At 41.7% G+C, this 23,771-nt stretch overlaps 1 protein-coding gene across 21 annotated transcripts in view; it reads left to right on the plus strand.

The window, feature by feature from the left end:
* The window catches only part of ARPP21 (cAMP regulated phosphoprotein 21), a 236,553-nt gene that overhangs the window by 34,459 nt on the left and 178,323 nt on the right, over nt 1–23,771 (plus strand). For 5 of the 21 annotated variants that reach the window (XM_088063685.1, XM_014248579.2, XM_014248583.2 and 2 more), the window contains exon 1: nt 5,162–5,348. The exons of 2 other annotated variants lie outside the window; for them this stretch is intronic. The gene's annotated coding sequence lies outside the window, so the exon portion shown is untranslated. Of the gene's footprint in view, nt 1–5,160; nt 5,349–7,003; nt 7,322–8,169; nt 8,316–23,771 lie in introns of those variants that run through there. 14 more of the 21 variants (XM_014248582.2, XM_014248584.2, XM_088063736.1 and 11 more) reach the window with 6 other exon arrangements.

Genomic DNA, 23,771 nt, shown 5'->3' on the forward strand with positions numbered 1-23,771 from the left:
AAACGATTTTTAATCTTTTCTGTTTGGGGGAAAAACAAGCTGTGTTCGAGCACTACTTCATATCTCTAAAAATAAAAGTTGGCTTTCTAAGTGCACAGCATACTCCCTCTCTTTCTGCCTCTCCAGCTCCCCCCACTTCCCTCTCGCTGCTTCTTTCTGCTGAAGAGACTGGGAGGGGGTCATTCTTGGCAACCACTGAAGATGGATTCTAAGTGGTGCACAAGTGCACACATAGCAATTTGGCACACAGCAGGGGCTGGGGGCGGGAGGCATTTTGGATTTGTCAGCTCATCGGCACAGCTAGGTTCTTGTCAAACAGCAGAAGTTGCACAAGTCCCTGGTGGCTGAGATGCAATTGGTGAAGCTGTGTTGGTCTGGAAAAGCAAAGATGTGAGGTCACAGGATCATTTTCTCTCTCATGCTGCAGCACAGTTGACAAATTAGCTCATAATCCAGCATTTCTTCCTCAATTCCCATTCCCTTTCCTGTCTCGTGTGCCCCAAATTTTATGTCAGTTCTGATATCTATTCTTTGCCTCTGTATATTCATTTCCCTGTCTTCATGTATCAGCAATTCTGTTAATTTGGATTCTGTGACCGGACAGGAAATTTTAGAGACTTTATTGTGGTCAGCACAAGCTTGTGCCCAGGAAAGATTTTTGTTAGACCCAGGGATTTCTAAAAGGTGATACACGTACCAAGGGAGTTACACAAGCTGCTGCAAAGCAGTACCCAATACAGGGCTGAATCAGGGGTTGTTTTTGCCAATATTGCTGCTGCCACTGATGTACTATTGATGGCCTGTCAAGAAGTATATAAAAATTGAAAGTGTATTACGTTCCTGGTCTAGGAGCTGAATATAGCCTGCATACCATGACACAGATTTCCTTTGATGAGATGCCTCACACTTTCCTAAACTCATTTTCTGAGTAAAATTATTTTTTTCACTGTATTTTTGCATGACTCAGAGATGCCTTTTCTATTTGTGCTTGCAAGCAAAAAGTATTGGAGCTTTTACGTCTGTGCTGTTTGGGAGAAGTGCTTTCATCTGCAGGTAGATATACAATGTAGTTTTGGATATGCTTGACTTCCTTCCATGACTCTGTTAGTTGCTTCAATTCATGGAATCAGAATTTCTTTAAGATAGCTCAGTGACAGGTAATCCATATAGCTGTGTGGATTATGTTCCTGCCTTGACCTCTGCTGCTGTAGATGTTGAGTCCTAATGAAGGGAGTAGGAGGATGCTGGCAGATCTCTGTTTTTGTGCGCTCACAGTCCTACCCCCAATGCAGCACTACACTCTAATATGGTGAGGGGCTGCTTCTCTGTGCAACAAACTCCTCAGAAGTTATTTTAGAAAACATTAAGCCAATCTGTCACATAAGACTTGGCCTGGAGTTAATCTTGGAGCAACCAGATGATCAATCCACCCTTCCCCAGTGTGGTAGAGACTGCCTAATTACAGACTTCTGTAGGAATGGGGCTAGGATGTTCTGGAAATCTCACTTCAGGAGCAGTGCAGAGTAGCTGCTGCTCAGCCTTATCTCCCACAACACAGCCCTGCACATCACACAGACTATTCTGCACACTGGATGTGTATTGCTATTTTTCAGATGAACTGATATACTTAAAAAAGTGAAACAGAACCAAAATTTAATTATTATTAAAAACCAAAGATAAGAGTAGATCCAGATCCATGTGCATCAAAACATCCAAATTTTTGTTTGGGTAATTAAAGGGTAGTTGCCAGAGTTCAAAATTAAGCTACTAGTCTAGTGATCAAGGCATTCTGCCAAGTTAAAGTCCTGTTGCGGAAATATGTGAATATTCCCTTGTATATACAGACTAGCTGTAAACTTGCATATTGCTTTTACCTTATAAGAATTTATTCTACCTATTCCACTCAAATAGCAACAGTTTTAAATTGCAAACATCTCCCTCAGAGTGCTTTGTAGCTTTAGCTGGGTGCTTAGTTTCTTGTAGATGGAGAAAGGGACATAATTTATTTCTTTCATATACCCTGTAACAGCTCTAACCACCAGATGCTTTGGAAAAAAAAATAAAAATATAAAGCTATGGTTTTGGTTGGCCTAATCTTCAGTATAACCTACAGATTCAGCTCTTCAGTTTTGCTGTGACAAAGTATAAATGAGTAAATTCAATAGCAGATATTTGGAACAGTTGTATTGAAAACTAGAGGCATCTACACAACAAGGCAGAAGCCGAGTGTTTCTTTTGAGCATCCAACTCTTGTGGATCTGACTGTATCTATTCTTGTCCTCTCATACCGTTGGGAGTGCATTTAGCAACACAAGGGTTGGAGGGGCTGGACTAAAAAAATGGTTTTCTTCTCATTATTGTAGTTTTGATTTTTCTGATAATGCATAGCAAGCTAGGTCAAAAACATCATGGGAAACTATACACTCATTACAAGTTCTATTACACCATAAAAAACAAAATCAACATAAACATGAGAAAACTCGATAGGAGGATAAAATCTCTTGTGGGAATTGCATGCAGGCATATCCAGCCCCAACACTAGCCTCCTGCCAGCACCTGAGCAGCTTGTTTTGTGTTGTAAGGGCTTGTGCAGTATTGAGTGATGACACCAGCTGTGCTCAGGTTCTTGAATTACAGCTCGAAGGGTGGTGGCCATCAGGGCCTGCAGGAATGATTGGCTTGCTCCTAGACTGAAAGGCAGAAGGTTAGGAGCTGGGGCTGAGGAAGAAATAAGTAGTTTCCCGAGTATCTCTGTCTTTTACTATAACTCTCTTGGAGAATATGGCTTTGCATGCCAAATTTTTGTTCTTATATGCTTACCTTCTACTGGTACGTGCTGGCACGTTGTCCTGTATGCAATAGAGGCTTGAAGGAGACAGTTCATCCCAATGCTCTCAGAGGTGAGATAGTCTCCTACCTGCACTCAAGCTTTGCAGCTAGATTTGGTTTTCATTTAGCTTGAATTATTTGTGATGAGAATTCTAGCTGAGGACACACATTTCCTGAAATGGATACGCTACACATGCCTCAGCCACAAAGTTCCCTCACTAAACTGATGTCTGGTGCTTTCCTCTTTTAAGGAAAGCTGTAATTTTCTTCCATAGTAAGCTTAATGCCTTTGACAGAAACTGAACAAAGCAAAGACCAATTTAAGTAATTTGTTTATATAGGTGGCTGCACATAGTCACTTAACAGCTTGTGTCAGATAAAGACAAAGCAGACTTCCCATGTTCCAGTTTGGCATGCATTATAAGGACTGGAAGAAGTAGATCTGAATCCACATTCCTTAAGAGAAATGTTCCTTTCTCTAGCAGGCTGGATTATGTAGCTTTCATCACCTGACATCTTTTCTCTGAAGGGCTGTAAAATGCCAAGAAAATTTTCCAAATCTAGCAATAATGATATTTGAAAGATGTAAATGTAAATTTTATTTTTTTTTTTTAAGATTTAAAGATAGATTTTCTGCTTAAATTGAAATATGTTTAAACTGAACTGCTTGAATGATTAGTCAGGGAATGAATAGACATTACTTGGCTATTGCAGTCTGGCGAGCCAATCTTGATTTGGTCAGCTAAGCAGGGAACAATACAGCTAGTGGTGATGGAGGAACCTGCCCAGATCTTGGCCAGGTTTATACATTACTATCAAAAGAGTGACCTGGCTGTGGAAATTAATCAAGTTTCTTCTCTCCAGGGATCAAAGAGGCTACTCAGAGGATGCAGGAGAAATGTAGGGTTTCAGCTGTGTCACATTTTCTCTCTAATTGAGCTGTCTAGGGAGCCTCCCACATTCTGCAGAAGTGGAAACAACCAGTTTCATTTTATCTCTCTCAGACTGCAGCCACTCTCTTCTGTGGAAGCCAAGGTCACACTAGGTATACTTTTGGTGTTTGTCCCTTTAATTCTCCTACAGTTTCACAAATGCTTCTGGTGTATTTTTAAATTTTAGCTTATAATCACTTTTCTTTTTCTTAAATGCACCATCTGGTCCCTGATATGGTTTAAAATAACAATCTAGCCAGGATACAACCAGCAGAAGGACTTTACACCTTTCACAACCCAGTATGAGAGCTTCCCCACCTATATTTCTCCACACACATCGTCACCATCAGATCACGTTCCCTCCAGAGAGATCTTGCAGAAAGCAGGGTCTTGCAGCTCTTGCTTTCCGTCCCTTTCATCAAACATAGTCATTTTATGGAAACAAAATGGATGCACTAGAGAAGCTTATAGCTAGGAATGTGGGAGGTCTGCTATAAACAGCTCAGTCAGAGAATTTGTAGTTGGAGCTCACTTTTGCATTTAAGCTGCCCTCTGGTGCTTACCACTTCTGCAGTGCATGCTTTCATCATGTGCCCTGGTGCCTGGAGACACCTGCAATATCCAGGGAGAAGAGGGAATCAAGCATTACAAAACATTCCTCTAAAAAAAAAATAAAATTAAAAAAGGCCCCATTCTGTGGGTGTTTTATTTTAAGCAGGACATTAACATGCTATGTTATCATTGCAGGTTATGCTGGGCCGGAATTTTTTTTTTGTTTTTTTGTTTTGATTTTTATGCGTCACAGCGTAGTTTATTTTATCTTCTTGCTGCGTGCAACAGCGCTGTCTGTCATGGTGCTTTCCCAGTAGCCACAAATCAAAGCATGCCACTAAGCAGGGCGATCGTGTGACTGTCACCCCTGGCACAGCTGAGGCTCAACCTGGTGTTTCTCCTCTGGCTGTTGGAGGACCTGAGGTTGTCAGTGCCAAGGTAGCACAGACAATAAATACGAATGTACCTTTTCCTAATTACAGACAGCAGTTCTAAAGGGACCTAAACCACTGCTGGAGACAAAAGCGGGCTAATGTAATGAACGGGAAAGGACCGTGAACAGCTCTGGGACTTCTGTGTAGGTTATCTGTATATCGGGATATCCACTGGTCTTTTTGGTTTGTTTTCCTATTGACTAAAGGCAAAGCTGAGCAACTATTTCCCTGCAAGTTGCTCTGTGCCTGAGTGACGCTGTGTCCTCGCTGCACTCCGCTGCCGCTGGCAGCACTGGTGGCTAATATTAGCCACACAGCTGATTGTCCCGGTCGCTGCCCTGCAACAGGTGCGGCACGGCCGCCGTGCTGGAATCCTGCCCGGACCGATGCCGGTGCTGGCACAAGCCTTCCCATTATATCAGGAAGGGCCATGTCCCGTCTGCACGATGCCCCGGCACCCCAGGCTGGCCCCAGCTGTCTGCGGGACGTGGAGCAGGGCCACAAGCGCCCAGGGAGGCTGCCGAGGGAGAAGCGAGCCGTGATTCCTCCGGAGCGGGAAGACGGGAGGTTCCTGGATGGGATTTACAGCTGTGCCTGTGGGGTAAGGAGAAGGTTCCTGCAGAGCCCCAGGCCCCGTGGTTTTATGGCATTGCTCTTAGAGGCGGGGGGGGAAATCACAAACAAATAAGTACTAAAAATCAAGTATCAGCACTCTGGAATGAGCAAATATGGGTTGCATTTGCTCATCGTGTTGGCCGTAGTTTCTTTACAGCACAGTACTTTGGGTTTACATTAATTTTAATTGGCACTCTCTAATTTTAGAATGCTCCTGTGAAAAGTTACTTTCAATTCCAGTGGTGATTAAATGGTGATGATGTGTTTTTGATAATAAACATGGGACAGATATTGAAAAAGAAATCAAAAGCACTGGCTGCACTTCTGGGCCAGGGGGGAAGAAGTGCTATTGCTCTGTTCTAAAATTATCTGATCTGTCTGCTCTGGCATGACATCTTAAGGTCTCCCATCTCTTTTTTTTAAAAAAAATCTTTCTTTTTTTTTTTTTTTTTCCTTTCTTAACACCCTTTTTTCCTTTTATTTTCTTAAACCATATCAGCATCATTTGGTAAAAACAGCAAAATATCTAGGTGGTGTTTATGTAGCCTAAATGTTGGAGAGAGGAAGGGGGAGCCGGAAGACTTGCAAGGTTTTACAGGATCACTTGTAGCATCCCGTTCCCTTGATGTGACCCCTGTCCATTGATTGTGTGAAGACAGGCAGGGCTGCCAGGCAGGTTGGAAGGGATCTGTGTGCCACAGTGTGTCCCGTGTGTGCTGGTGCTGTGACTGCTGGCATGCTCAGGGATGGAGCCAGGAAGGCTTGCTTAGGGACTTGAGCAGGCTGTGGCAGTCTGCTGTGTGCTGGAAAACAGATACTGCTGCTGCCCCTAAATCAAGGAAAAAAAGCAAAAATAAAAGAGAGGCTCATCTCTAAATTCAGTGATTTCTTCTCTGAATGGGTCCACAAAGCAGGGTAGTACGTCAGCCTGAAGTAATGCTTCTGGAGAGTTAGATTGATGCAAGGGACTGAAATCAGTGGGAATCTCTCCCTTGACTAGGGTAGGTTTTGGGTCAGCACAGTCCTCACTATTTCTATTTCTATATATGTGTAGCTGTGAAACAAGTTTTTTGGGAGTTGTGGAAAAAATAAGCACTATCTGGGCCAAATGAGTACGATAGGGAACTGATGAGAAAGGTCCAACTTCGTAAGTGTTAGGTGTCTCTATGCATAGCCTAGGTTTAAGTTCCTTCCAGGAGAGGTTTTTTGATTGAAGCCATTAAAATTTGGACATTGTTTTAGCATGAAGGACAGAAAATGTCTTTTCTCAGTGCTGCATGTGGGGTTGTGCCTCAGAGCGGAGGAGGTTCCTTGCTGTGGGAAGCATAACGTCTTAGGGGATTGTGAAATCCTTCCTGGGCCAGTGCCTCTGGCTGAGGACACTGCTACTGTAACACTACTACTGTCCTGCAGCTCCTGACCTCTCCTCAGGCAGCACTGCGCTGGGGGCTTGACGTGCTTGTTTGGCAATGAGGACACTATGTAAACTATGACAGTCCCGCAAATCTCACAGTGCCTTGACTCATGCTTCCAGCGAAACCTTTCTCCAGCTCCCTCTCTATTTCCCAACACCCACCCACACTGGTTTCTATTCCTCTTGATGCGTGAAGCAGAATTTGCTGCACCTCACACTAGAGCTTCAGCCATGCCTGAGCAGGAGCTCCCACAGGGATGGGCCAGCACCGAGGGCTGGTGTTTTGCTGAAGGGACGTGTGCCAAGACACAGGGAAGATACATGACTATCTCCCTTTGAAAGGCATTTATTTGTGACTTTGAAAGCGCCTCTATGAGCAGCTCACAAAGAAGCCATTTGCAAATTTGATGGCAGTTTTTAAGCGCAAGATGAGAGTGGATTTTGCTGCCACTAAAATCGGTAGCTCCGAGTCCCTCAGGAGAGGTGCAGCAGTCTGCATCGCTGGAGAGCCAGATCTGTCACCTCGCAAAAGATCTTGTATCCAGGTAGGAAAGCATAAATGAACATGTGAACCTCCAGCAGTGCTGGGTACAGAACAGCACGTTACTAAAAATGTTATTTGTTTCGTAACACGTTATGATAAAACACTCAGAGTAACAAAAGTCTGAGAAGAATAAAATGGCTTCTCCCACTTTGTACACAAATTGGTGATCTTGGAGAGAAGTTAGAGGGCATATCCAAGTAAATTTTACAATTAACCTTTTATAACCAAGCAAGTCATGCAGTCATTAATGTATTTAGAAATTTTTTTATATATATTTTTAATTAAAATTATGCATCGTTTTCATAGGAAACTGACATTGTGGGTTTATGGGCTCCCGAATTACATTATGTAGTATATCATTATCATAACTTACCCTCCCATCATGCTACTAATTTCTTGGAAATTAAGCTTTTAATTTTACTACAACATATTACAAGAAAATCCAGTTAAATTTAGAAGCATTGTGGGAATCCTCTCTTGTACTGTAGATGCATTACCTCGTCAGATTTATTTTAATTTGCTGTTAAGGAAATAGAAGAACATACTCTAATAACATACACGTCTAGGTAGTGAGAAAAACAATCCTTTGTACCTTTTACTATTACAAACATCTGCTTTTTCCTATGCCTTAGGAGTGTATACACATATATGCATTTGAGAACATAATTTCTATGATATAAAGATCATGTGCTAACTACTCAAAAAATTTACCCTGTTAGGGTCCTTACAGCACTGTTGGTGAAGCTAATGATAGCCAAGCATGCAAGCAAGGTATCCCTTGGTCATAGACAGGCAATCTTGTACTTCTGTGAGTTTATAAAAGTTCACTTCCTTCTTCTTCTGGCACAGAAAATGTGATGATGGCCTGTTCCCTCCTCACCAAGGTCTAGAGACAAAGAGCAAGGGAGAAAGGATGTTTGGCAGAGCAGCTGGGGAGAGAAGACTGGGACATTTTCTATTAGATGCTCTCCAGAACAAAGACAACATGCAGACAGGTTGGTCTACAGCTATAATAGTGTATTGACAAAATCTCACCTCCTAAAAATCAAAAGAGAAAAGGGAAATTACTGGAAATACAGAAAAAGGATGCATGAACAATCTTACTGGAGGCTGCAGAGGTACATCTGTAGTGGAACTACATGACCCATTCCTTGGGGAGTTCTGAGGAGGACATACCCCTGTGGACCAGGGGTATGAGTCTGAGTCTGTTGCTGTCCTGCTCTTGCCTGACTTGTTATTGACAAACTTCACTAGAAAACTAGGGTAACATTAACATGTTCTCACTAATCATGATTACATTTAGATGTCTTTGTCTTGAATCTAGATCTGTCTCAAATCTATCTAGTTATGTTTCTCCCCTGTTACTTTCCTGGCAAGTTCAGCAACTTCTCCCTTGCTACTATGGCAGCAACTGCATCCTTATTTACTCCTTCATCTCTTCCCTGCAGCAATTAGGAAAGGTTAGGTGGAAATCTGTGTATCCCTAGGCTAAAGACATCCATATGTGTGCATGCAGGAGAGAGCAGGCAGGCACCACAATTTTTCACAGGGAAAGAAACCTGCATCAATTTCTCCTTCAAAAAAAGAAGGAGGTGAGTTGTTCGTGAAGCATGCAGGCAGGTTGGTTTCTCCTGTGTTAATAAGAGGTTATAGGAAAGGCTCATAAAGGAGATGCCCACTCAGTCCTTAGCAACATGCTGGCTGCTCCAGGCAGGTCAAGTGTTAATGGAAGAATGACGAAATGGAAAACAGCAGCAGCCCAGGCCCCTGCCCCCTGCAATGGTGAATCCCTGTGTAGTGCAAAGGCCCAGAGCAGGAGCAGGGCAGGTGACTGCCAGTGATGGATGATGTTGAGCCCCCAGAGAGAAATGATATAATAAATGGTTGGTCTGACACAGTAGGAAATGTTTGCATAGTGAAGTGACGGGTAATAAATAAGATTATGTTGCTATAGGTCCTTCAGGCAATGCTGGTGCAAAAATAGTTTCTGATTTTCTTTCTCTAAGGAAAAAAGGTACAGAGGCAAGGACTCTTATTTGTAATAGCCAGGCATGAATAAAACCATGTTTGCTGCATACAGTCAGTGCAAGCTAAGGCTGATGCAGATCCAAGCCAAGTGTTGCTGTAGCTGTAGGTTCTCAGTTGTCATAGTTAAGGTTACAAAACAACTTCCCTCGCAGCTTGTCTAATGTCACTGTCTAGAGCTGAGGCCACACCACTGTATCCATGGTTAAAACATCGTCTTGCACTTGTTATCAGGGCTGCCACTACGACTGGAACAATCAGACAGTTTGCCCTAGGCATTGACTCATTATATGTGATACATGATAATGCATAGAGGGATACAGACTCCACTTCTCACCTGAAATTTCCAGGTGTTATGGTTTATTATTTACAATAGCTTTTTTTCTGTTTGGGTTTTGCTTGTTTGATTGGCATGTTTTTTGGTACAAATTTTCCTCTCTTGTTATTTTTTATTTGAATAACAAAAATAAACCTCTATTACTTCTGCTGCAGTGGTCCATTAGGTAAGTTCTCCATGCTAGTTTTTGCTAGGTAGATAAGTACTACCTGGATGCAGCATTACCGATTAATAAATACTTCGATTATGAAATCTATTCATCGCTTTAGCTGTCTGGAAGGGATTATTCAAAAAACATTTCTTGTTTTGTTTTTTTTAAAGAGTAGGAATGGGGGGGACTACATTGGTTATATTTTTAACATTTTGAGCTAGCCCTCATCTCCCTGAAACCAGTGAAACAAAGTTCCCTCTCTTTTATTTTTCCTTATAAACAACTAAGGAATGCATAAGAAATTTTAGGTTGAACTTTTCTTTTAGTATGTATCTGAGGGTTAGTGTGGAGCAAGGGAATGAGAGTACTGAAATTATCTACCTAGCTGCAAGGTTTAAGGTCTTGTATGATGCATTTCAGAATACTTTCTCTGGGGAATTTTAGAGGCTTTCTTCCCCTCGAGAATCCTACTTCATGCAATGTCAGCTATCCTGCTATCCATAATTAAAGGACAACCATCCTGCAGGAAAAATAAACTCACTAAAAATTCAATTTTACACCACTGAGTTCTAGTTTCCAAAGACTACCCTGCTGAAGCGATGAGTTTTTGTGGCCCACTGGTAATTAGTGAAGAAGGACCAGAAGAGCATTTGAGGTCCCCACCCAGATGTGGTCCTGGTGGTTACAGTGGGTCTTCTAGGACTGTTCAAGAGACTGGGAATTTAGAAAATCAGGACTGAAGTTTTTCCATGTGTTTGTAATTTTAGAAGCTTTGTCATTTCAATGCCTTCCTGTGCACCTGATTTCATATCTCCTGTTTTTCTCATCCATGATAAGTGTTTCTGGGACTTAGGACTTGGCAAGGAGGGAGGACTATTTTGGAATAGGCATGTAGTGACCTATGATTTGACTTACAGTATTAGTCAAAGACCCAACAGTTGCTGCATAGACCTAGTGAGTGCCAGCATTTGGAAAGTGAGATCTGAAAAAAAAAAAAAAAACCAAAAAACATTTTTTCCCAAACCTATCCCTTAATGATGGTAACTCAAAGTGCCTGGATAGATTCTTGCTCTTTCCTGTGCTTCTGCAGTACACTAAGCCCAGGTTAACTGGATTTTAGGATTACTTACTGTTCAGTACAGCATTGACACCACGGGATTATAAAGCAGGACTTTCCAGCCACTCGAGTATACAATATTAAATCCTGCAATATAATTTCCATAGTATTGCATTACCTTCTCTCCTCATTAATCCAATGCTCCCTAAACCCTGAATTTTTAATGAACAAATAATTGTTCTATTACAGATAACTCTAATAGGGTCAAACCTATTTGATAAAAAAGACTACACAGTTTTACATAGGTGAAAAATAGGGGTGGAGGTGAAATATGCTTGTGGGGAGTTGATAATTATATACAACACAGATTTGTTCCAACATCATATTTATCTTAATTATAAGAATATGTTTGAGAGATAAAGTTTCCCTAGAAGACAGCTAACTAACAACAGTGGTTTTATCTGGCTGCTCTTTTTATTTGTATATTTCATATTTTACAGAATAGTTGTCTGCATGGTTATCCCCACTTTACAGATGAGGCAACCAATTTCTTTCAAATAAGAAAAAGTTAGAGGGCATCGCCAGTTGCCAGCCATGCTGTGTCCTCTTTGACTTTCCAAGGAACATTTTTACAGCCACCCATGACACTGCTGCTCACTGCAGGCTTCCAACAGCACACGCACGTCTGGAGGTTGGATTTCCCCTTTTGCTGACACTGCATTAAAGAGCTGAAGAAAGACATTATTCCCAGGCCTGCGTGGACATTGCTAATGCCAATGACTAAGTAAAACTTATTTGTTGTGACAAGGTGATAGTTGTGTATTCTGTCAGATCTTAAGCTGATAAACAAGAAAATCTCTACAGATTTTCCTGTTTTACATAGGAAATAAATACTGGAGGGGAAAAGAAGAATCAATATTTTCAAACTGGGAATGTATGCTTATCAGGCTTCTGAGAGAGATTCTGGAAAAAATACAGTCTCACATAATAATTAAGGTTGAGGAATTTTGCCTTGAAATTAGAATCTGTTTCCCTTTTCACACTTCCAGACATTGGGAATATAAAAGCAACGTCAAGTCAGTAAGTTTCAGAAGGGCAGGGAGCTGAGCTGTTCATTACCTTCCCAACTGCTTGTCAAGGCCCCAACAACACCCTGAATTTAAACTCCTAGTGGTTGTGTGATAAGACAACATGTGGAGGGGCAAGAGCTGTTGCTTTGGTTGGCGTTGGTTGGCTGTGATGGTGGTGTTGGCAGGAGACAATGCCAGGAGTTTCAGGGCCCATCTTGCTGAGATGAGCAAACAGGCATGAACACTCCCGCTGGCTTCATTGTGACCCAGGCAAATGCAACCATAGTCCTTTGGTAAGTGCCAAAAGGTGAGCACAGCAGAAATGATTCTTTAGAGAAGGATATGTTTGAGTAAGCTTATATTAGAAGTCCCTCAGGAAAGCTCAGGAGTCCTCTGTGGATGTTTGAGCTGTGTTTGATTACAGGAGAGAGAGGAGATGTTGGTGTAGACCCTTCTTTTCTTTTGCTAGGCCAGGAGATGAAGCAGGGCCCTGAGAAACTTTAATATTTCAACAACATCCTGTTAGAGCCTAAACTCACATTCCAGGATCATACAGCATATTTGGATTATTAATACTTCTATTTCTACTTTTGTAGCATTATTTACACTTTACAAGCATTATTACTGAAAAATAGCAGAAGAGATTTGTTTGTCTGTTTTACAGGATGGATAAACAACTTCCCCAGGCAGGCTGATCACCCAGGCAGTTGTAATCTGACTCCTTCTCATAAAGCCTTCTGCATTGCAAGGAGGCTTCAGTGAACATCACAGCTGAGACAAGGATGTTTTTGAATGGCAGATTATGGGACAAAATCTTCCAGCCAGAGTTTTCATGAACAGCATGAGCCAAAGTAGACATCTCCAGATTTGGCTTCCAGAAAGGGTGATAAATAAGTCTTAAATGAGCAATTTTATTGACAAATACCTCAGTCTGTGATGTGTGAAAGGATCTGGTGGTTTTCACTGAGTGAAAACTGATCTGTGCCATAGCAGCTAGATGAGTCACCACACAGGGATCAGAAAGTGCCTGGTGACAAATGGTCAAATGCAGCACAGGGCTGAGCCCATTGGAGTCCTGGGTGTTCTTCTCAAGATGGTTAACTGTGGTCAGAGGTATCTCTGTGCTGCTCACACCCAGAACCACCAGCTCCACAGCTCATACCAATTTTCCTGTTTGTTATGCAGAGGAGGTGGGAGACTACCTATTCGTCTAGCTTGGGATCCTGGGAACAGCAAGAACCAAATCCTCCTTTCCCTTCCACAGCTCTTTGCCTTCAGGCATTGAGAAGTTTAGGAAGTACTTCTTGAATGGTGTGGCACCCCAACCATCCTGTTTGCTAGACACATCCCTCATGAATTTGCCTAGTCCTGGCACAGGCTTATTTTATTCCTTATGGCCTTTGCAGCATCCTGTGGCAGTGAGTCACAACTTAATTACACCTTGTGTGAATAGGTTCAATGCTGCACTGGAACCAGCAATTAGTACTTGCAAAGAGATATTTTCTGTGCAAAATGTACTTTTCATCAGTGCTACCCCATGAGAGGAGCTGCCTGCTGAAGCTCGCAGGAGATAACAGTTTCAGGGGGAGAAGGGGACAGTGCCAGCAGTTATGTCACTGATGAGCCAGAGGAGAAAGTCAGGTACTGTCAGTGTGGTGTCACACACCTTGCGCTACCCAGCACCAGAACAATTAAAATCCCACATTACTCACTGAACCCCAACTGCTTATTTGGTTCACTGTGGCCATGGAAACATCTGACCTATTTACACCTTCAGCAGAGTGAGTGGTGGCTGGTGGAAGAGAGGTGGGAAAAGGAGAATGCTTTGAATTTGGATTTTGGAGACTTTTAATTAAGACGTATGCATGTGCATGTGTGCTCACAAGGGAGAGTCAGAGGAACACGGCCTGAGCAGGCCAGGGGTTGCTGTTCCGGTGCAGCTGTGGCATGAAGTCCTCCTTGAGCAAACATGATGTACCCAGAGCCTCTGCTCTGCATACATAAAATTACACCCACCATTTCCAAAGGTCTTATGGAAATTCCTTCTTCTGTCGCTTTGTCAGCAAAGTACTCCACACTGTCTTTGCAGCTTTCTTTCCTGAAAAGGCCCCAGTAGATGGGGATCAGCTTGTTCTACCAAGGAAGGAAGGGAGGTGAGTCTCATTCTGCCCAAGGCTTGTCCGTGCACCTTGCAACCCTCATCTGCTCCTTGCCTATTTCCCAGTACAGATGGGAAGATGGAAGAGAGCAACGTGCAGTCATTTAGGCACATCAGATGGAGTAGGAGATGGATTTCACTTAATTGCAACTGGGGCATTTATCAAGGCTGCAGGTTGCCATGACAAGATAATGTCATGTAACTTACCAGACCAAGGGCACAGCACATAACAGACTGAGCCTCCAAATCCTATTCCTCTGAGGGCGTGTATTAATATAAATGGGCATATTAGCTTTTAGATAGCCTTTACCTGAAATGGACCCCAGCTAAAAAGAGATCTTCTGGAGAGGGGAAAATATTAAAATCTAGGTGTAAAGAAGACTTCTGCAGACACAACATAATCACAGTGAGTACTAAGAATGAAAGGAACATCAAGACTTTAAAGATCTGTTGGGAAATCTTGAGGAAGAAAGGACGTTCACTTTTGATATTAGTGAGAGAGTGTCTTTAATATCCCCAAAGCATCTGATTGATAACCATAGTATCAGACCTCAGGAATGCAAATTTGGTTGCTCTTTAAGATGAAAGCTCCCCCTCCGCATGCTTTTTATTTTTTTTTTATTGCACATTTCAAAACCATTCATATTCTGGCAGGTAACAGTTTTTTGTCCTGAAAGTAGGGGTTGACCGAGGAACAAACTGTGCAAATTCTGTTCTCAAACACCAAAATCAGAGAGAAAATACCATCTGTTTCCTCTACAGCCTACTTTCCCCGGTTCCAGCTATATCTTCTCATGCAAAAACAGTCATGAAGCTAACAACAGAACACACAGCAGTGCACCATAATGTAATAGTCTGTTTGTGTGGAGGGACCATTGTTCCTCCCTAGAGGAGGCAGCTGGAAACCCTCTTCCCAGCTGGATGGGGAAGATGCTCATAGCACCTTGTGCTGTTGGGCCCTTGCCTGTTCTTGGTGGGATTCTTCTTCCACAGCAAAGGTTTTCAGGTGGCATTCCTAAGAGTTTTCTCCTCGACCTGCTAGAGCAAATTGATGGAGCTTTGACAGCAGCTGTGACTCATTTCAGGAAGAAATCCACTTGAGTGCTCATTATCACTTCAGCATCATTTACATTTTTCCCAGTCAGGGTGAATATTTTGTAGTCTCAGGGCGAATATTTTGTAGTCTCAGGGCACAGGCTGTTTCCTTTGTCCTGGGAAGCTCACACAAGCAGACTTTCTACCTGTAAGTTCCTTCCAGAAGCTTTGCAGCTGGATGTCTTTTGTTTCTGACTTCTTTTTTTTCCCCCCCTCCTCCTTATCCTTTGTAGATGAGTTACACAACACTGTTTTTTCCTCCTCCAGAATTGCTGAGCAAATTTCAAGGCTGCGGAGGAGGGGGAGAAGAGACTGATGCACCGAGCCACCTTTGCCCATCCACTTGTGACTGGGGTATAATAGGTGCAGTTGATTTGAGACTGCCAAGAGTATGCTGCCAAATTGAATTTTTCATAAACTGATTACTGCAAAGTGCTCTTGGCAGAGGAAAGTTAACACCTTTCTAACAAGCTCAGCTCAGCACAGCTCATAAAGAGGGATACTGTAATAATATTCCTCTTCTGGATCCTTGGCCAGGATTTTCGATTTTCTGAGAAACTGTTTCCACCCCCATTCCCTCACCCATGAATAAATCCACTTAAGGCTTTTTTTCATAGCTGTTGGTGAAGGCATAGGAAGACTTCTCTGCTGGTGCAAAGCAGCCAACCTCCATTGATTGCAGTGCTCTGAGTTACTTTAGTACTGTGGGGGTGATGGTATGATTCAGACATGGTTGATAAAGTTAATGGTAATCTACCCTTAATAACTTAATCTTAGCGTTTTTCTCGAAAGAGAGCTATGGAGTCAGGGAAAGGTGCTGGCTGAACTACTCAAACAATTTATCTGACAATTTCTGCCTTGTGTTTTCTGCTTGCAAAACACTCATCCAGAAAGTCTTTGGTTCCTAAGGGATTTTATTCTTCATTTTGTGTCAGTGGGTTATAAAATAGGGAGGTAAATTTAATTCCTCAAGTTGCAATGCTGTCCTTGTTGCCAGGTGACTGTCACCCTATGAGCAGAAAGAGGCCACTTCCAAGGAAGAAGGACAGTCTCCTATCTACAGGCAAGAGTACCTTTGCTCATTCAGAGACATGGGCTGAGTGGACAGAGTTCCCCAGAATTTATTTAACTTTCATGAGCTTTCATGAAAAGAAAAACAGAAAACAGATTTTAGGTGCATCAAAGCTGCTATTTGCGATTAGCCCAAATCACACTTAGAGATCAAAAAATACACACCAAGAGTAATATTTTGGACAGACTGCATCCCTTTAGCTCAGCTACTGGAGGCTGTGCCCACTCAGTCACTGAGGACCTAGTTTGTGGTGGTGTCTTGATGTGAACTCCAGTCAGATATTCCAGTGGGTGGGCAGGGATCCCACAGTGTGAAACATCTGCTTCACAAAACAGATGCGGGGTGTAAGCAATGCCTTAAGATAATGATAAAAATCATCATTTCAAATCTCCCAACCCTCAGATGACCTTTCTAGCAGGTGCTCCTAATTTAAAACAAAAAGTGCTTTAGCAGTGGCAGCAGGGAGAGAACATGTCTTTGTTAACTATTCTCTTTGCTATGCTTTTCCTCCACATTTATACCATTAAAACATGGCAGGGCTTCACATTTGACGCTGACATAGATGCAACAGAAAGCTTTTACTACTCCAAAGGGGAAGCATTTATGGAAGTGCCAAGGAGCAGACAACAAAGGCCCAGTGTGCTGTTAGGTCCGTCAGCAGCGAGAGCTTCTGTGGAATAATCCGTACAGTGTACGGGACACAAACAGATCATGTGGTTACGATTTAAAATCATGCCATCTGTTTAGGAGATCTGAATGGTTTTGATCTGCTTTGAAACAAACAAGAAAAAAAGAAGTAGGAGTACTAGGGCTTTGATTGTCTTTGGTGGTGCAAACAGGCAAGATGTTTTCAAGTGTCCAAGCAGATCCTCCTTTGCTTGGCAAGAGGGGTGGCTCTGCTGGCCCACAGAGCAGGCAGGGAAAATACGATCATGTTTACAAAAATTGCAAAATCTCAATTTACAAAAATGGAGAGTTAATTTAGGTAATGTAGATATATTGATATTTATAATTCAAATTTTTCCACTATAGCTTTTATCAAATATTGCACCACTGGAATAATTTTGTGGACCAGAAATCTACAAAAGCTACGGATGACAGAGGAAAAACCTGTGTGAGGTCATATAAGGGATTCTTGTTTTCATTTTACTACAGGAAAATTTCTTTTTGCTACCCATTAGCATCCATTTTGAAATGAAAATTCATTTTGATTTGGAAAATGCAGCTTTGAAATTAAGAGTGAATTTCAGTTAGACATTTTAAATTATGTTGAATGTTCACTGAAAATTGCCTAAACCAATGCCAAATCCTCTCAAAAAATGCTTCATCGTGTGGCTTGAGCCAGTGTGTGCCAGCTCTTCTCATCACAGAGACATTATCTATAGCAGTAGGAGTCCTGGTGTTAAAACAGAAAGGGCATATCATGAAAAACTGCCATTTCAGCCAGATAATTTGTAAATATTAAGGAGAAATTTTTGACATGATAAATGATATTGAAAAGCACTATGTGATAGGAGAGAAAAAAATGGCAGCTGTGAATGTGCTATAGTTAAGTGTCAAAAGAACTTGGTGATGAAAAATCATGTATTTGTTGTTTTAATAAGAAAAAACTATGCTTTATTGTGGTTTTAACATTTAAGAAATTGAACAGTATGCCAGTAAGAAAGAGTTTTAAACAAGAAACAAGAAGATTTTTTTTTTTCTGTTTTTCTCTTTTAAACAACTAAGGAGCTGAGGGAAAGACAAGCTGCCATTGCAAAGTTCAGTTGCTTTGTTAAAAAAAAAAATTGAAAAATTCTTTCATTTCTTAAAAAAACTACTCCTAAAGAGGAGTATACAAAGCTGACCCACAAACATCAACCCTTTCTGGCTTCTTTGCAAAACCACTTGTATCTGCAAACACAGCTTTAGTGAGATGTGTCTGTCCATCGACCTCTTTGAGTTGGCAGTCTGTTTCCTTTGGTGAGTCTGAACCAAGAAGATTATGGCACGCTTTTCTTCTTGTCATAGCTCTTTCCTAACTCTTCCATGATTTTATATATGTTAAATACATTTTGATTTAGCCTCCAGAAGGAGCATGGCTTTTAAGACACCAGTGCCAGGATCTGCCCTGCTTCCCTTCATCCACAAACCTCTGTGCACTGCCAGAGCAGGGGACACCAGGCTTGTGAAAGTGATGGCAACCGCAGGGATTCCTCTGTAATCTGTCCTTCATCCTCACTGCTGTCTCCCAGCAAGCCTGCTCCCTCACCATCCCCAGCAGGAGTGGGAACAGAGTGCCTCTCTGGACTCGTCCAGGCACAAGTCAGGTGTAGCAAGGACCATAAAAACCTTTTGGGTTTTCCTACTCTGCCTCCACTAGGCAGAAGAGAAGACAGTGACTTGTTTCCTCAGGTTCATTCTTGTCCTTTCACCTTTGTTAACGCAGATGCCAGATTTAGGGGGGTGGGGGGGGAGGGGTGGAAACAGTTTTACATTTACTTTAGAGAAATAGCTGAAGTGTTGTTTTGATTCTGAACTGGGAGCTAAAATACTCTTGACTTTCTCAAGGCACAGAATTCTAAAAATTCACTTAACGTCCTATTTTACTGGCTTTTCAGTTCTGAATTTATTTTCTGTATTTCTCTGGTATGTCAATAGCTCACAGTGCTGGTTTTCATCTTTCATTTGGTCTTGTTTGCAATAGCTGAAATACTTATTTTAATCGATTCTTTTTTTAAATGTTAAGAGCAGCTGCTACTCAGTGTTGACTAGCACATCTTAAGATTGCTTGTAGATCACAGGGTTTCTTTTCCAAATTCTAGTTTAAAGTGTTTTTCACTTGGCTTAATCTTTTCTGTAGGTATCTAGTTACCATACTTTCGAATTATTATTTTTTAAAAATAAAGCATACTCTTTTCTCTTAATTGGCATGACATTGTTAAGTTAGACCATGTAACCCAGCATCATTTATTTAGCCACATACCTTGGCTAGTTTCATTCAACTTGGAGGCATCAGGCAGAACCCTTAAGCAATTTGTTTCCACTTGAGAGATACTAATGTTTCTGTGTGATAAAGTGTTGTTGTTTTCTTCAGTTTCATCTTTCTGTGGCATTATCACTGTAAAGGCAACAGGTGTTGGTAAACAAGGAACTCAAAGAGCCAAACAGCAAACCCACATCAGGGAAAGCAGTGACATGAATTAGAGGCAAGAGCCAACTTTTGATCCACTAATACATGCTTGCTGTGCACATTTAGGTTGCTGTACAGTGCTGTCGTTTACTCATTGGCTGTATGACAAATGAGGCGCCCTTGTCATCTCTGACCTGTGCCTAAGGAAAATGAGCTTTTAAAGCTATGATCTTGTGCATATGCACTTCCCAGTTTGCTGCCAGGGAATGTTGCATATATGTATGGTATCATCATCTGGTAAACAAATTGTATTTGCAGTTTGGTCAGCATCATTAGTTAATTAGACCCTGGCTGTTTAGGCACCTGGAATAAGCAGTAGGAGTTTAAATTCTTCTGATAAAAGGATTTATTTATAATGAGTCTCACCCCATAATGAGTTCCAGCCAGGGGAGACTGACCATTAGCAGATGACTCACAGCATTACCATAAAGATCAGAGTCATACATTCAATTTTTGTACACACATATACAATTTTATATGGCTTACATACACTCATCTAGAGCATAGATTCTAAAAACAAGTCTTTTAGCTCCAGTTTTTCAGTCATGTTAAATTTGATACAGTCCCCCTATGCCTGAAAGTAAACAGGCAAGATACAGCAGACTATTTATTTTATTTCATTTTTTTATTGCTCTTCCTCGCTACAGTTTCAAGAGGAAAAGAAGCTGAGTTTTTAATATTGTGAGAATGCTTAGCCCTTTTCAGCTGGGAGATGTCAGAAGCAGCTGCAGACCTAAATGAAAGGAGCTCATCTCTGAAAATTTGCTATGCTGTAATAAATGCAGGGTTCTGCTGGTGAGCTGCTGATGGCCCTTTAATGTGTTCAGCAGCACTCCAAGGCACTGAGGCTCCTCCCAATCCCTTCCCCCCATCCCTGCCCACCCAGGCTCAGGATTTCATTGTGTGAAAGCAAAGATTTCACTGCAACACTCAAGGGCTATGCTTAGTTTGAGGAAAGGGGTCATGCCTGGTTTTATCATCCAGCCATCAGGTTCCCTTCAGCCCAGATTGATGGTCTTTACTGGCATATTAGCTTTAAACATTTGGCTCCCTGAGTCATGTTCATATAATGGGAGTTGTTGGTATGCAGCAACATGGGGGCTGTTATCTATTTATTTTATCTAAGTAACATATGCTATTCAAGAAAAAACGTGTTTTTCCAGCATCCTTGTAACATATTTTCATGATTAGTTACAAAGCACAGTCAAATGAAATCCAAGAACTACCTTCCAGCCTCCAGGTCCCTGCTCCTTTTTAATTAATCTATGATCATGGGGCATCTGCCAGTCTGGAGACTTATGTAAGAGTGTTAAGAACATGACAGATTCCCCAAAAAAAAACACTTTTACAGCTGGGAAGTGAGCATAGCATATGTGGATCTTGGTAAAACGATCTCAGAGTTTGAAGAAGACTCTGGGAAACTGTTTAGGAATAGTGCAACCTGCAGTTTAGAAACCTTAGAAAGCCTTTTCTCCCTGAGATTTGAAAGATATTGAGTCTCCTCATGCTGTGTTTGAATATGGGGTAGGTGAGGCACAGTATTTTGGGCTGGTCGGTGCAATCCCAAGGAAAGGGGAAGCCTGACTGATGGGCAAACCAAATACTGCCTGGAGCATCTCTGGGTAATGTAGAAGAGCTACTGAATACCTGTAATGGTCAAGAGAATCACTTTGAGGCAAATGGGCATATGCAGACAGATGATCAAACCGCAGGATAGTTTGGATTATTTGGAGATTATCACAGCTGAAGGGCAAGAGTACTTTCACTGCTGGGTAGAAATAGGACTTAAACTCAGCATAAAACCCAAAACCTCTCTGACAGAGGAGGAAAGAGGCCAAGTTTTGTGATGCTCCTCAGCCTAAGAGAGACATTTCTAGGCACTGATAAACACATGGTTTGAAAAAGAGCCGTATGGGGTTTATGAGACTGTAGTGAATGTGGTGCTTGGAGCCCTGCAGGAGGCACTGAAGCTGGCAGGACTGTGGTCATGAGCTGTCACCATAGTCACTAAAAGCTCCATGGTTAAAGGCAGCAGTCCCCACTGCAGTAGGAGGCTAGATGTTTGAAAAAGCCATGGCTTCCAGAACAGCAAAGGATATTGTAGCAAAAACAACTAAAGATTTACAGCAGTCTCCATAATTTGTCCTGACTCAAGAGGGTATGAGTGAGAGCATGCGTGATGGAGAGAGTCCAATGTGACGGAATGCCAGCTACAATAAAAAAGAAGCATCAGATGACCCAATGGTGATAAACCCCATTTCCCTCAGGCAAGTAATGCTCTGGCAAGCTCTCACCCTGCAATTCAGCCCGTGCCTGTATGTCAGACTAAGCAACAACCACTTCTGAAGTCAGAAGTGATCTCTGGAGACTGGAGGAAAGGACATCAGTGGTGAGACCACCCACATCCCCATGGTCAGAAGATGTAAAAAGAGGTGTAAAAAACTCATGTGAAAAATCTGTTGGTAAAAAGCTCATTTTGTTTGGCAAGCTTAGAGTCCTAACCTGAGTTTATCCAGCACTCAGCTGGCAGGTGTACTACTATAAAGAAAAGAATCAGCAATCATCATTATAAGGAAACATCAGTTTTTCCATAGCTTGGAATATTGCAGCAAAATACCACCAGAAAGCAAGTTGCTCTGAGTGACATGGTAAGAATTAACATCGGGAAATCATTTTTTTGTCTTAAATTTCCCTCAGATTTTTTATTTTAGATGATGCTTTTACATTAGTTTGAAGTTTTTTTCAGACATAAATAGTCCATTATATAAGATTTTAGCCACCCCTTTTCTTCTAAAGTTGCTCATTTGTTCATCTATTGTAGGAAACCTGTTTGTAGCTAGGATATGCCAATAAAATGAAATGGTCCTTTTGCTCCTTTATCCCAGCATGTTATGCAGCTGTCCCAAAATCTCTCTGCTCTGTAATGCTGTATACTTCAAGGCAGGGGGAGATAAATAGAAAGGGACCAAAACTACCTTTTTATGGGGCAGTTTGCCATTTGGCACAAGCCTGTCTGAGTCAGAGTTTAATTGTATTTGCTGATCATGATTTTGGAATGGATATTTTAAACTAAATGTTATCTATTGAAAAAAAAAAAAGAAATAAAGGAGAGCGTGAAAGAGGAAAATTCACACTTTAAGTTGTCTGAATTCTTTTAATTTTTTTTTTTTTTCCTTTTAAAATAAACAGCCTAGGAAATGGAGAACATGCACATTATATTAAATGCAAGTAGAGACTTTGGAGTTCCGGTTTACCAAATATGTGCAAAATTCAGCATAATTAATCCCTGATGCTGCAGCCAGGATGAATTCATTCCAAGATCTATATAGAAGCCTTTAATTCCCTGGTTTGAAAAAGATCAGCTATGTTCTCAGCCATGTTATATTAGACATTCAAAGCATTGAGGCTGTGGTTACTTTTTTGCCTGAAGTAGTGCCCCTCATTGCTGTCAAGTACTTTCAGTGGCACTGCACGCATGAGCAGCCAATATAGTTTGTTCAGCCTAAAATACCACAGCCATTAGCTAATGGTGAGGAGTTTGAGGGGTGTTTTCTCAGTTCCTTTTGGGGGAGGGAGGGTTGTGTTCCCTCATCCAGTGAACCCACAATTTGAAATTCCTCCTCTAACCCTACTCGATAAGGCTGTAAATTGGAAGATGAGCTATTGAAAAGAGAAATATTTTGGGGGTGTCTGTGTTGTTTCTTAAAGGAGTAAAGCTGCCTTACTCAACCTATAGGAAGCATCCCGTGAACCACGGTGGAGTGCAGGAAGGGCAGGTGTGGAGGCTGAGGCTCCCACCTCCGCACTGCCTGGGGAGCAGGTACAACGCTCTCAAATTTTGGCAGGTGAAGTGTGATTCCCGGCAGCCTAAAGTTTCTTACTGGCATAGCTCCTCTCCTCCATCAGGGGTCCTGTGCAGGTGTATCACACTTCATCAGAACAAGAATCCAGCTCTCTGTGGCTAAACTGTTTCCAGGTGCAGACAACAAACTTCATGTTTGTCTCCTCATGCTCTGCCTTCCCCAGAGGAGCCTGCAGCAGCTGTCAAAAAGTAGTATCAGTCAAAAAAATAAAAGCTGTCCTTTTTTATAGCTCATTTTCTTTTAGAATTAATGACCATTGTAAAAAAAAAAAAAAAAACACCATAGAAAATGTCCTCCAAAAAAACCAACCCTGACCACCAGTGGGAATTTGGGGTGGAATTTTTCATGGCTGTAGACTGGGATGGGGGCAGATTATCAAGATCTATGTTGTGTGTGGCATTTGCTATGATAGCTTTTCCCTCTGAGAGTGATTCTCAGGTTTGTTTTATTT

The sequence above is a fragment of the Pseudopodoces humilis genome, chromosome 1 (genome assembly GCF_049639895.1).
Source record: "Pseudopodoces humilis isolate 2021_Gansu_Grassland_sample_001 chromosome 1, ASM4963989v1, whole genome shotgun sequence".
NCBI lineage: Eukaryota > Metazoa > Chordata > Aves > Passeriformes > Paridae > Pseudopodoces > Pseudopodoces humilis.